We start from the raw sequence: 13,855 nt of genomic DNA on the forward strand, positions 1-13,855 counted from the left end.
AGAACTGGCCAATGTTTCTGTTTGGTTTTGAGCCGACAACCTTTTGCGTGTAAGGCAAGTAAGAGAATGTACATTTTGTTTGTTTACAACTGTGGATCTCTATCATTGCAATCTTATTATCGGACTCTCACTTGTCTCACGTCTAGCTTGAAGTCATGAACAGTTTTGCTTGATTTTATCATTTTGAGTGAAATTAAAAAGGAGCTCAGCAGGAAGTCCAAAACGTAGTTTAAATTAATTTCCCTGTCTAGATTTTTTTTTACCTCTCCTGCCAATGGTTCCACTTTTCTAACTATCTGAAACAATAGACAGCATAAATAGATGATAAATGCTTCTACACAATATGGAAGTTGGGACATTTGGAACATTGCCTTATTTTACCTTTTTGAGTGAAGTTAAAAAGAAGCTCAGTTGCAATTCCATGTTGTTGAGTGTAAAGTTGATTTCCCTGTGCGACTTTTTTGCCTCTACTGCCCATGTTTTTTCCTTATTCCCATATATCTCAAACAGTAGATACCAGAAATAGCTGAGAAATGCAATAGCACAGTATGGAAGCTGCACATGTGGCCTGGAAAGCAAACGTGATGACCATTACAGTAGATAAATCAAGAAAGTTCAACAACTGTAACTATCAATCATTTTCCCCTGAAAAGGTCTTTTAGTGGACAGCATTTATGATTCCATGATGTTGCAATTAGACAAGGCCCTGATTTTTCAATTTTAAGAAATAAAAGGGAAAAAAAACTGCCCAACAACCTTCCTAAAGAACAGGAGTGGTAAAGCAGTAATGAGGAATGTTTCTGCCTGGAATTGAACCGAAACCTTTTGCGTGTAAAGCAACCGTGATGACCACTACACTACAGAAACCCATGCAGCTTGGCTTTGCTGGATTTCCACTAAGCTTGATCTCCTTTTTTTGTGCATGAACCTTATAGTTTAAAAACTGGCTAAGCATTATGACTAGAGAGTTCAAAAACGTATGTGCTTCGGCAGCAAGAACAGAAGACTTTTTGTTGTTGTCTACTTCAAATATCAGACACCGAAAGAACAGTAGCGGCTACATTTTCTGCTCGCCTTGAAGCTGAGGACATTTTGCACGTAAGGCAAAAGTGATGACCACTTCACTACTAAAACCATGCTCAGTATTCTTGACACATTATAATATCACTGCAGCATCAGAATCACTTTGCACCAAATCACCCCCACAACTGTCCATCTATTCAAGTTATTTAGCAGAATTAATGAAAATAATTCATGCCAAGATCTTTTATATTTGGATGTTTACAAATAACTGCCATCTTGTGATAATTTCAAAGAAATGTTTTAAGTGTCAAATGGATTTCTTGAATGCACGTAGCTAAAATTCAAATGGTTCACAGTTCTCATTTTTCAGAAAAATGTGACTCAACCTTGCAGAAAACGATGCTGTTTAGCTGAAAGGGCACCCTCTGTTTAGTCTGAGCTACACATCAGTCTAAACTTGTGGTCCTGGAAAATGGGAGGTTTTGTTCTTGCTTTCCAAATTGATGTAGCATGGACAGTCGAGATCTTCAGGACTCAATAATATTTAAACTTTGCTTTTTTTTTTCAATTCTGTCCCATTACTTGTCCCCAGAACCTCACTCCTCTCACGTTTAACTTGATGTTATGAACAACATTGCCTTATTTTACCTTTTTGAGTGAAGTTAAAAAGAAGCTCAGTTGCAATTTCATATCATTGAGTGTAAAGTTGATTTCCCTGTGCGACTTTTTTGCCTCTACTGCCCATGTTTTTTTCCTTTATTCCCAAATATCTCAAACAGTAGATACCAGAAATAGCTGAGAAATGCTATAGCACAGTATGGAAGCTGCACATGTGGCCTGGAAAGCAAACGTGATGACCATTACAGTAGATAAATCAAGAAAGTTCAACAACTGTAACTATCAATCATTTTCCCCTGAAAAGGTCTTTTAGTGGACAGCATTTATGATTCCATGATGTTGCAATTATACAATGGCATGATTTTTCAATTTTAAGAAATAAAAGGGAAAAAAAAACTGCCCAACAACCTTCCTAAAGAACAGGAGTGGTTAAGCAGTATTGAGGAATGTTTCTGCCTGGAATTGAACCAAGGACCTTTTGCGTGTAAAGCAACTGTGATGACCACTACACTACAGAAACCCATGCACCTTGGCTTTGCTAGATTTCCACTAAGCTTGATCTCCTTTTTTTTGTGCATGAACCTTTTAGTTTAAAAACTGGCTAAGCATTATGACTAGAGAGTTCAAAAACGTATGTGCTTCGGTAGCAAGAACAGAAGACTTTTTGTTGTTGTCTACTTCAAATATCAGACACCGAAAGCACAGTAGCTGCTACATTTTCTGCTCGCCTTGAAGTTGAGGACATTTTGCACGTAAGGCAAAAGTGATGACCACTTCACTACTAAAACTATGCTCAGTATTCTTGACACATTATAATATCACTGCAGCATCAGAAGCACTTTGAACCAAATCACCCCCACAACTGTCCATCTGTTCAAGTTATTTAGCAGAATGAATGAAAAGAATTCATGCCAAGATCTTTCATATTTGGATGTTTACAAATAAATGCCATCTTGTGATAATTTCAAAGAAATGTTTTAAGTGTCAAATGGATTTCTTGAATGCACGTAGCTAAAATTCAAATGGTTCACAGTTCTCATTTTTCAGAAAAATGTGACTCAACCTTGCAGAAAACAATGCTGTTTAGCTGAAAGGGCACCCTCTGTTTAGTCTGAGCTACACATCAGTCTAAACTTGTGGTCCTGGAAAATGGGAGGTTTTGTTCTTGCTTTCCAAATTGATGTAGCATGGACAGTCGAGATCTTCAGGACTCAATAATATTTAAACTTTGCTTTTTTTTTTCAATTCTGTCCCATTACTTGTCCCCAGAACCTCACTCCTCTCACGTTTAACTTGATGTTATGAACAACATTGCCTTATTTTACCTTTTTGAGTGAAGTTAAAAAGAAGCTCAGTTGCAATTTCATATCATTGAGTGTAAAGTTGATTTCCCTGTGCGACTTTTTTGCCTCTACTGCCCATGTTTTTTTCCTTTATTCCCAAATATCTCAAACAGTAGATACCAGAAATAGCTGAGAAATGCTATAGCACAGTATGGAAGCTGCACATGTGGCCTGGAAAGCAAAGGTGATGACCATTACAGTAGATAAATCAAGAAAGTTCAACAACTGTAACTATCAATCATTTTCCCCTGAAAAGGTCTTTTAGTGGACAGCATTTATGATTCCATGATGTTGCAATTAGATAAGGCCCTGATTTTTCAATTTTAAGAAATAAAAGGGAAAAAAAACTGCCCAACAACCTTCCTAAAGAACAGGACTGGTAAAGCAGCAATGAAGAATGTTTCTGCCTGGAATTGAACCAGGTACCTTTTGCGTGTAAAGCAACCGTGATGACCACTACACTACAGAAACCCATGCAGTTTGGGTTTGCTGGATTTCTACAAAGCTTGTTCTCCTTTTTTTGTGCATGAAACTTATAGTTTTAAAAACTGGCTAAGCATTATGACTAGAGAGTTCAAAAACATATGTGCTTCGGCAGCAAGAACAGAAGACTTTTTATTGTTGTCTACTTCAAATATCAGACACCGAAAGCAAAGTAGCTGCTACATTTTCTGCTCGCCTTGAAGCTGAGGACATTTTGCACGTAAGGCAAAACTGATGACCACTTCACTACTAAAACCATGCTCAGTATTCTTGACACATTATAATATCACTGCAGCATCAGAAGCACTTTGCACCAAATCACCCCCACAACTGTCCATCTGTTCAAGTTATTTAGCAGAATGAATGAAAATAATTCATGCCAAGATCTTTCATATTTGGATGTTTACAAATAACTGCCATCTTGTGATAATTTCAAAGAAATGTTTTAAGTGTCAAATGGATTTCTTGAATGCACGTAGCTAAAATTCAAATGGTTCACAATTCTCATTTTTCAGAAAAATCTGACTCAACCTTGCAGAAAACGATGCTGTTTAACTAAAAGGGCACCCTCTATTTAATCTGAGCTACACATCAGTCTAAACTTGTGGTCCTGGAAAATGGGAGGTTTTGTTCTTGCTTTCCAAATTGATGTAGCATGGACATTCGAGATCTTCAGGAAGCAATACTATTTAAACTTTGCTTTTTTTTTCAAATCTGTCCCATTACTTGTCCCCAGAACCTCACTCCTCTCACGTTTAACTTGATGTTATGAACAACATTGCCTTATTTTACCTTTTTGAGTGAAGTTAAAAAGAAGCTCAGTGGCAATTCCATGTTGTTGAGTGTAAAGTTGATTTCCCTGTGCGACTTTTTTGCCTCTACTGCCCATGTTTTTTCCTTTCTTCCCAAATATCTCAAACAGTAGATACCAGAAATAGCTGAGAAATGATGTAGCATAGTATGGAAGCTGGGACCTGTGGCCTGGAAAGCAAATGTCATGACCATTACAGTAGAAAAATCAAGAAAGTTCAACAACTGTAACTATCAATCATTTTGCCCTGAAAAGGTCTTTTAGTGGACAGCATTTATGATTCCATGATGTTGCAATTATACAATGCCATGATTTTTCAATTTTAAGAAATAAAAGGGAAAAAAACTGCCCAACAACCTTCCTAAAGAACAGGAGTGGTAAAACAGCATCGAGGAATGTTTCTGCCTGGAATTGAACCAGGGACCTTTTGCGTGTAAAGCAACTGTGATGACCACTACACTACAGAAACCCATGCAGTTTGATTTTGCTGGATTTCCACTAAGCTTGTTCTCCTTTTTTTTGTGCATGAACCTTATAATTTAAAAACTGGCTAAGCATTATGACTAGAGAGTTCAAAAACATATGTGCTTCGGCCGCAAGAACAGAAGACTTTTTGTTGTTGTCTACTTCAAATATCAGACACCGAAAGCAAAGTAGCTGCTACATTTTCTGCTCGCCTTGAAGCTGAGGACATTTTGCACGTAAGGCAAAAGTGATGACCACTTCACTACTAAAACCATGCTCAGCATTCTTGACACATTATAATATCACTGCAGCATCAGAAGCACTTTGCACCAAATCACCCCCACAACTGTCCATATGTTCAAGTTATTTAGCAGAATGAATGAAAAGAATTCATGCCAAGACCTTTCATATTTGGATGTTTACAAATAACTGCCATCTTGTGATAATTTCAAAGAAATGTTTTAAGTGTCAAATGGATTTCTTGAATACACGTAGCTAAAATTCAAATGGTTCACAATTCTCATTTTTCAGAAAAATCTGACTCAAACTTGCAGAAAACGATGCTGTTTAGCTGAAAGGGCACCCTCTGTTTAGTTTGAGCTACACATCAGTCTAAACTTGTGGTCCTGGAAAATGGGAGGTTTTGTTCTTGCTTTCCAAATTGATGTAGCATGGACATTCGAGATCTTCAGGACTCAATACTATTTAAACTTTGGTTTTTTTTTTCAATTCTGTCCCATTACTTGTCCCCAGAACCTCACTCCTCTCACGTTTAACTTGATGTTATGAACAACATTGCCTTATTTTACCTTTTTGAGTGAAGTTAAAAAGAAGCTCAGTTGCAATTTCATATCATTGAGTGTAAAGTTGATTTCCCTGTGCGACTTTTTTGCCTCTACTGCCCATGTTTTTTTCCTTTATTCCCAAATATCTCAAACAGTAGATACCAGAAATAGCTGAGAAATGCTATAGCACAGTATGGAAGCTGCACATGTGGCCTGGAAAGCAAACGTGATGACCATTACAGTAGATAAATCAAGAAAGTTCAACAACTGTAACTATCAATCATTTTCCCCTGAAAAGGTCTTTTAGTGGACAGCATTTATGATTCCATGATGTTGCAATTAGACAAGGCCCTGATTTTTCAATTTTAAGAAATAAAAGGGAAAAAAACTGCCCAACAACCTTCCTAAAGAACAGGAGTGGTAAAACAGCATTGAGGAAAGTTTCTGCCTGGAATTGAACCAGGTACCTTTTGCGTGTAAAGCAACCGTGATGACCACTACACTACAGAAACCCATGCAGTTTGGGTTTGCTGGATTTCTACTAAGCTTGTTGTCCTTTTTTTTGTGCATGAAACTTATAGTTTTAAAAACTGGCTAAGCATTATGACTAGAGAGTTCAAAAACATATGTGCTTCGGCAGAAAGAACAGAAGACTTTTTATTGTTGTCTACTTCAAATATCAGACACCGAAAGCAAAGTAGCTGCTACATTTTCTGCTCGCCTTGAAACTGAGGACATTTTGCACGTAAGGCAAAAGTGATGACCACTTCACTACTAAAACCATGCTCAGTATTCTTGACACATTATAATATCACTGCAGCATCAGAAGCACTTTGCACCAAATCACCCCCACAAATGTCCATCTGTTCAAGTTATTTAGCAGAATGAATGAAAAGAATTCATGCCAAGATCTTTCATATTTGGATGTTTACAAATAACTGCCATCTTGTGTTAATTTCAAAGAAATGTTTTAAGTGTCAAATGGATTTCTTGAATGCACGTAGCTAAAATTCAAATGGTTCACAATTCTCATTTTTCAGAAAAATCTGACTCAACCTTGCAGAAAACGATGCTGTTTAGCTGAAAGGGCACGCTCTGTTTAATTTGAGCTACACATCAGTCTAAACTTGTGGTCCTGGAAAATGGGAGGTTTTGTTCTTGCTTTCCAAATTGATGTAGCGTGGACATTCGAGATCTTCAGGACTCAATACTATTTAAACTTTGTTTTTTTTTCAATTCTGTCCCATTACTTGTCCCCAGAACCTCACTCCTCTCACGTTTAACTTGATGTTATGAACAACATTGCCTTATTTTACCTTTTTGAGTGAAGTTAAAAAGAAGCTCAGTTGCAATTTCATACTGTTGATTGTAAAGTTGATTTCCCTGTCCGACTTTTTTGCCTCTACTGCCCATGTTTTTTCTTTATTCCCAAATATCTCAAACAGTAGATACCAGAAATAGCTGAGAAATGATGTAGCACAGTATGGAAGCTGGGACCTGTGGCCTGGAAAGCAAATGTGATGACCATTACAGTAGAAAAATCAAGAAAGTTCAACAACTGTAACTATCAATCATTTTGCCCTGAAAAGGTCTTTTAGTGGACAGCATTTATGATTCCATGATGTTGCAATTATACAATGCCATCATTTTTCAATTTTAAGAAATAAAAGGGAAAAAAAACAGCCCAACAACAGCACTGGTAAAGCAGTAATGAGGAATGTTTCTGCCTGGAATCGAACCAGGGACCTTTTGCGTATACAGCAACCGTGATGACCACTACACTACAGAAACCTATGCAGCTTGGGTTTGCTGAATTTCCATTAAGCTTGTTCTCCTTTTTTTGTGCATGAACCTTATAGTTTAAAAACTGGCTAAGCATTATGACTAGAGATTTCAAAAAGGTATGTGCCTCGGCAGCAAGAACAGAAGACTTTTTGTTGTTGTCTACTTCAAATATCAGACACCGAAAGCAAAGTAGCTGCTACATCTTCTGCTTGCCTTGAAGCTGAGGACATTTTGCACGTAAGGCAAAAGTGATGACCACTTCACTACTAAAACCATGCTCAGTATTCTTGACACATTATAATATCACTGCAGCATCAGAAGCACTTTGCACCAAATCACCCCCACAACTGTCCATCTGTTCAATTTATTTAGCAGAATGAATGAAAAGAATTCATGCCAAGACCTTTCATATTTGGATGTTTACAAATAACTGCCATCTTGCGATAATTTCAAAGAAATGTTTTAAGTGTCAAATGGATTTCTTGAATACACGTAGCTAAAATTCAAATGGTTCACAATTCTCATTTTTCAGAAAAATCTGACTCAACCTTGCAGAAAACGATGCTGTTTAGCTGAAAGGGCACCCTCTGTTTAGTTTGAGCTACACATCAGTCTAAACTTGTGGTCCTGGAAAATTGGCGGTTTTGTTCTTGCTTTCCAAATTGATGTAGCATGGACATTCGAGATCTTCAGGACTCAATACTATTTAAACTTTGGTTTTTTTTTCAATTCTGTCCCATTACTTGTCCCCAGAACCTCACTCCTCTCACGTTTAACTTGATGTTATGAACAACATTGCCTTATTTTACCTTTTTGAGTGAAGTTAAAAAGAAGCTCAGTTGCAATTCCATGTTGTTGAGTGTAAAGTTGATTTCCCTGTGCGACTTTTTTGCCTCTACTGCCCATGTTTTATGCTTTCTTCCCAAATATCTCAAACAGTAGATTCGCGAAATAGCTGAGAAATGCTGTAGCACAGTCTGGAAGCTGGAACCTGTGGCCGGGAAAGGAAACGTGATGACCATTACAGTAGATAAATCCAGAAAGTTCAACAACTGTAACTATCAATCATTTTCCCCTGAAAAGGTCTTTTAGTGGACAGCATTTATGATTCCATGATGTTGCAATTAGACAAGGCCCTGATTTTTCAATTTTAAGAAATAAAAGGGAAAAAAAACTGCCCAACAACAGCACTGGTAAAGCAGTAATGAGGAATGTTTCTGGCTGGAATCGAACCAGGGACCTTTTGCATATACAGCAACCGTGATGACCACTACAGTACAGAAACCTATGCAGCTTGGGTTTGCTGAATTTCCATTAAGCTTGTTCTCCTTTTTTTGTGCATGAACCTTATAGTTTAAAAACTGGCTAAGCATTATGACTAGAGATTTCAAAAAGGTATGTGCCTCGGCAGGAAGAACAGAAGACTTTTTTTGTTGTCTACTTCAAATATCAGACACCGAAAGCAAAGTAGCTGCTACATTTTCTGCTTGCCTTGAAGCTGAGGACATTTTGCACGTAAGGCAAAAGTGATGACCACTTCACTACTAAAACCATGCTCAGTATTCTTGACACATTATAATATCACTGCAGCATCAGAAGCACTTTGCACCAAATCACCCCCACAACTGTCCATCTGTTCAATTTATTTAGCAGAATGAATGAAAAGAATTCATGCCAAGACCTTTCATATTTGGATGTTTACAAATAACTGCCATCTTGCGATAATTTCAAAGAAATGTTTTAAGTGTCAAATGGATTTCTTGAATACACGTAGCTAAAATTCAAATGGTTCACAATTCTCATTTTTCAGAAAAATCTGACTCAACCTTGCAGAAAACGATGCTGTTTAGCTGAAAGGGCACCCTCTGTTTAGTTTGAGCTACACATCAGTCTAAACTTGTGGTCCTGGAAAATGGGAGGTTTTGTTCTTGCTTTCCAAATTGATGTAGCATGGACATTCGAGATCTTCAGGACTCAATACTATTTAAACTTTGTTTTTTTTTTCAATTCTGTCCCATTACTTGTCCCCAGAACCTCACTCCTCTCACGTTTAACTTGATGTTATGAACAACATTGCCTTATTTTACCTTTTTGAGTGAAGTTAAAAAGAAGCTCAGTTGCAATTCCATGTTGTTGCGTGTAAAGTTGATTTCCCTGTGCGACTTTTTTGCCTCTACTGCCCATGTTTTATGCTTTCTTCCCAAATATCTCAAACAGTAGATACCAGAAATAGCTGAGAAATGCTGTAGCACAGTCTGGAAGCTGGAACCTGTGGCCGGGAAAGGAAACGTGATGACCATTACAGTAGATAAATCGAGAAAGTTCAACAACTGTAACTATCAATCATTTTCCCCTGAAAAGGTCTTTTAGTGGACAGCATTTATGATTCCATGATGTTGCAATTAGACAAGGCCCTGATTTTTCAATTTTAAGAAATAAAAGGGAAAAAAAACTGCCCAACAACCTTCCTAAAGAACAGGAGTGGTAAAGCAGTAATGATGAAAGTTTCTGCCTGGTATTGAACCAGGGACCTTTTGTGTGTAAAGCAACCGTGATGACCACTACACTACAGAAACCAATGTAGCTTTGGTTTGCTGAATTTCCATTAAGCTTGTTCTCCATTTTTTTGTGCATGAACCTTATAGTTTAAAAACTGGCTAAGCATTATGACTAGAGAGTTCAAAAACGTATGTGCCTCGGCAGCAAGAACAGAAGACTTTTTGTTGTTGTCTACTTCAAATATCAGACACCGAAAGCAAAGTAGCTGCTACATTTTCTGCTTGCCTTGAAGCTGAGGACATTTTGCACGTAAGGCAAAAGTGATGACCACTTCACTACTAAAACCATGCTCAGTATTCTTGACACATTATAATATCACTGCAGCATCAGAAGCACTTTGCACCAAATCACCCCCACAACTGTCCATCTGTTCAAGTTATTTAGCAGAATGAATGAAAAGAATTCATGCCAAGACCTTTCATATTTGGATGTTTACAAATAACTGCCATCTTGCGATAATTTCAAAGAAATGTTTTAAGTGTCAAATGGATTTCTTGAATACACGTAGCTAAAATTCAAATGGTTCACAATTCTCATTTTTCAGAAAAATCTGACTCAACCTTGCAGAAAACGATGCTGTTTAGCTGAAAGGGCACCCTCTGTTTAGTTTGAGCTACACATCAGTCTAAACTTGTGGTCCTGGAAAATTGGCGGTTTTGTTCTTGCTTTCCAAATTGATGTAGCATGGACATTCGAGATCTTCAGGACTCAATACTATTTAAACTTTGGTTTTTTTTTCAATTCTGTCCCATTACTTGTCCCCAGAACCTCACTCCTCTCACGTTTAACTTGATGTTATGAACAACATTGCCTTATTTTACCTTTTTGAGTGAAGTTAAAAAGAAGCTCAGTTGCAATTCCATGTTGTTGAGTGTAAAGTTGATTTCCCTGTGCGACTTTTTTGCCTCTACTGCCCATGTTTTATGCTTTCTTCCCAAATATCTCAAACAGTAGATTCGCGAAATAGCTGAGAAATGCTGTAGCACAGTCTGGAAGCTGGAACCTGTGGCCGGGAAAGGAAACGTGATGACCATTACAGTAGATAAATCCAGAAAGTTCAACAACTGTAACTATCAATCATTTTCCCCTGAAAAGGTCTTTTAGCAGACAGCATTTATGATTCCATGATGTTGCAATTAGACAAGGCCCTGATTTTTCAATTTTAAGAAATAAAAGGGAAAAAAAACTGCCCAACAACAGCACTGGTAAAGCAGTAATGAGGAATGTTTCTGGCTGGAATCGAACCAGGGACCTTTTGCATATACAGCAACCGTGATGACCACTACAGTACAGAAACCTATGCAGCTTGGGTTTGCTGAATTTCCATTAAGCTTGTTCTCCTTTTTTTGTGCATGAACCTTATAGTTTAAAAACTGGCTAAGCATTATGACTAGAGATTTCAAAAAGGTATGTGCCTCGGCAGGAAGAACAGAAGACTTTTTTTGTTGTCTACTTCAAATATCAGACACCGAAAGCAAAGTAGCTGCTACATTTTCTGCTTGCCTTGAAGCTGAGGACATTTTGCACGTAAGGCAAAAGTGATGACCACTTCACTACTAAAACCATGCTCAGTATTCTTGACACATTATAATATCACTGCAGCATCAGAAGCACTTTGCACCAAATCACCCCCACAACTGTCCATCTGTTCAATTTATTTAGCAGAATGAATGAAAAGAATTCATGCCAAGACCTTTCATATTTGGATGTTTACAAATAACTGCCATCTTGCGATAATTTCAAAGAAATGTTTTAAGTGTCAAATGGATTTCTTGAATACACGTAGCTAAAATTCAAATGGTTCACAATTCTCATTTTTCAGAAAAATCTGACTCAACCTTGCAGAAAACGATGCTGTTTAGCTGAAAGGGCACCCTCTGTTTAGTTTGAGCTACACATCAGTCTAAACTTGTGGTCCTGGAAAATGGGAGGTTTTGTTCTTGCTTTCCAAATTGATGTAGCATGGACATTCGAGATCTTCAGGACTCAATACTATTTAAACTTTGTTTTTTTTTTCAATTCTGTCCCATTACTTGTCCCCAGAACCTCACTCCTCTCACGTTTAACTTGATGTTATGAACAACATTGCCTTATTTTACCTTTTTGAGTGAAGTTAAAAAGAAGCTCAGTTGCAATTCCATGTTGTTGCGTGTAAAGTTGATTTCCCTGTGCGACTTTTTTGCCTCTACTGCCCATGTTTTATGCTTTCTTCCCAAATATCTCAAACAGTAGATACCAGAAATAGCTGAGAAATGCTGTAGCACAGTCTGGAAGCTGGAACCTGTGGCCGGGAAAGGAAACGTGATGACCATTACAGTAGATAAATCGAGAAAGTTCAACAACTGTAACTATCAATCATTTTCCCCTGAAAAGGTCTTTTAGTGGACAGCATTTATGATTCCATGATGTTGCAATTAGACAAGGCCCTGATTTTTCAATTTTAAGAAATAAAAGGGAAAAAAAACTGCCCAACAACCTTCCTAAAGAACAGGAGTGGTAAAGCAGTAATGATGAAAGTTTCTGCCTGGTATTGAACCAGGGACCTTTTGTGTGTAAAGCAACCGTGATGACCACTACACTACAGAAACCAATGTAGCTTTGGTTTGCTGAATTTCCATTAAGCTTGTTCTCCATTTTTTTGTGCATGAACCTTATAGTTTAAAAACTGGCTAAGCATTATGACTAGAGAGTTCAAAAACGTATGTGCCTCGGCAGCAAGAACAGAAGACTTTTTGTTGTTGTCTACTTCAAATATCAGACACCGAAAGCAAAGTAGCTGCTACATTTTCTGCTTGCCTTGAAGCTGAGGACATTTTGCACGTAAGGCAAAAGTGATGACCACTTCACTACTAAAACCATGCTCAGTATTCTTGACACATTATAATATCACTGCAGCATCAGAAGCACTTTGCACCAAATCACCCCCACAACTGTCCATCTGTTCAAGTTATTTAGCAGAATGAATGAAAAGAATTCATGCCAAGACCTTTCATATTTGGATGTTTACAAATAACTGCCATCTTGCGATAATTTCAAAGAAATGTTTTAAGTGTCAAATGGATTTCTTGAATACACGTAGCTAAAATTCAAATGGTTCACAATTCTCATTTTTCAGAAAAATCTGACTCAACCTTGCAGAAAACGATGCTGTTTAGCTGAAAGGGCACCCTCTGTTTAGTTTGAGCTACACATCAGTCTAAACTTGTGGTCCTGGAAAATTGGCGGTTTTGTTCTTGCTTTCCAAATTGATGTAGCATGGACATTCGAGATCTTCAGGACTCAATACTATTTAAACTTTGGTTTTTTTTTCAATTCTGTCCCATTACTTGTCCCCAGAACCTCACTCCTCTCACGTTTAACTTGATGTTATGAACAACATTGCCTTATTTTACCTTTTTGAGTGAAGTTAAAAAGAAGCTCAGTTGCAATTCCATGTTGTTGAGTGTAAAGTTGATTTCCCTGTGCGACTTTTTTGCCTCTACTGCCCATGTTTTATGCTTTCTTCCCAAATATCTCAAACAGTAGATTCGCGAAATAGCTGAGAAATGCTGTAGCACAGTCTGGAAGCTGGAACCTGTGGCCGGGAAAGGAAACGTGATGACCATTACAGTAGATAAATCCAGAAAGTTCAACAACTGTAACTATCAATCATTTTCCCCTGAAAAGGTCTTTTAGCAGACAGCATTTATGATTCCATGATGTTGCAATTAGACAAGGCCCTGATTTTTCAATTTTAAGAAATAAAAGGGAAAAAAAACTGCCCAACAACAGCACTGGTAAAGCAGTAATGAGGAATGTTTCTGGCTGGAATCGAACCAGGGACCTTTTGCATATACAGCAACCGTGATGACCACTACAGTACAGAAACCTATGCAGCTTGGGTTTGCTGAATTTCCATTAAGCTTGTTCTCCTTTTTTTGTGCATGAACCTTATAGTTTAAAAACTGGCTAAGCATTATGACTAGAGATTTCAAAAAGGTATG

General features: G+C 37.6%; 7 non-coding genes across 7 annotated transcripts; all 7 read right to left on the reverse strand.

The window, feature by feature from the left end:
- Nucleotides 1–2,088: 2,088 nt before the first annotated feature.
- trnav-uac (transfer RNA valine (anticodon UAC)) lies at nucleotides 2,089–2,161 on the reverse strand. Its single transcript has one exon. It is a non-coding gene; the product is annotated as a tRNA-Val (tRNA).
- A 1,221-nt stretch (nucleotides 2,162–3,382) lies between these two features.
- trnav-uac (transfer RNA valine (anticodon UAC)) lies at nucleotides 3,383–3,455 on the reverse strand. The gene has a single exon. It is a non-coding gene; the product is annotated as a tRNA-Val (tRNA).
- Nucleotides 3,456–4,674: 1,219 nt separating this feature from the next.
- On the reverse strand, nucleotides 4,675–4,747 carry trnav-uac (transfer RNA valine (anticodon UAC)). Its single transcript has one exon. It is a non-coding gene; the product is annotated as a tRNA-Val (tRNA).
- A 1,220-nt stretch (nucleotides 4,748–5,967) lies between these two features.
- trnav-uac (transfer RNA valine (anticodon UAC)) lies at nucleotides 5,968–6,040 on the reverse strand. Its single transcript has one exon. It is a non-coding gene; the product is annotated as a tRNA-Val (tRNA).
- A 1,206-nt stretch (nucleotides 6,041–7,246) lies between these two features.
- On the reverse strand, nucleotides 7,247–7,319 carry trnai-uau (transfer RNA isoleucine (anticodon UAU)). The gene has a single exon. It is a non-coding gene; the product is annotated as a tRNA-Ile (tRNA).
- Nucleotides 7,320–9,816: 2,497 nt separating this feature from the next.
- Nucleotides 9,817–9,889, reverse strand: trnav-uac (transfer RNA valine (anticodon UAC)). The gene has a single exon. It is a non-coding gene; the product is annotated as a tRNA-Val (tRNA).
- Nucleotides 9,890–12,387: 2,498 nt separating this feature from the next.
- trnav-uac (transfer RNA valine (anticodon UAC)) lies at nucleotides 12,388–12,460 on the reverse strand. Its single transcript has one exon. It is a non-coding gene; the product is annotated as a tRNA-Val (tRNA).
- Between the last annotated feature and the right edge of the window lie 1,395 nt (nucleotides 12,461–13,855).

This window comes from Electrophorus electricus, chromosome 15 (genome assembly GCF_041902795.1).
Source record: "Electrophorus electricus isolate QZ-2024a chromosome 15, ASM4190279v1, whole genome shotgun sequence".
Lineage (NCBI taxonomy): Eukaryota > Metazoa > Chordata > Actinopteri > Gymnotiformes > Gymnotidae > Electrophorus > Electrophorus electricus.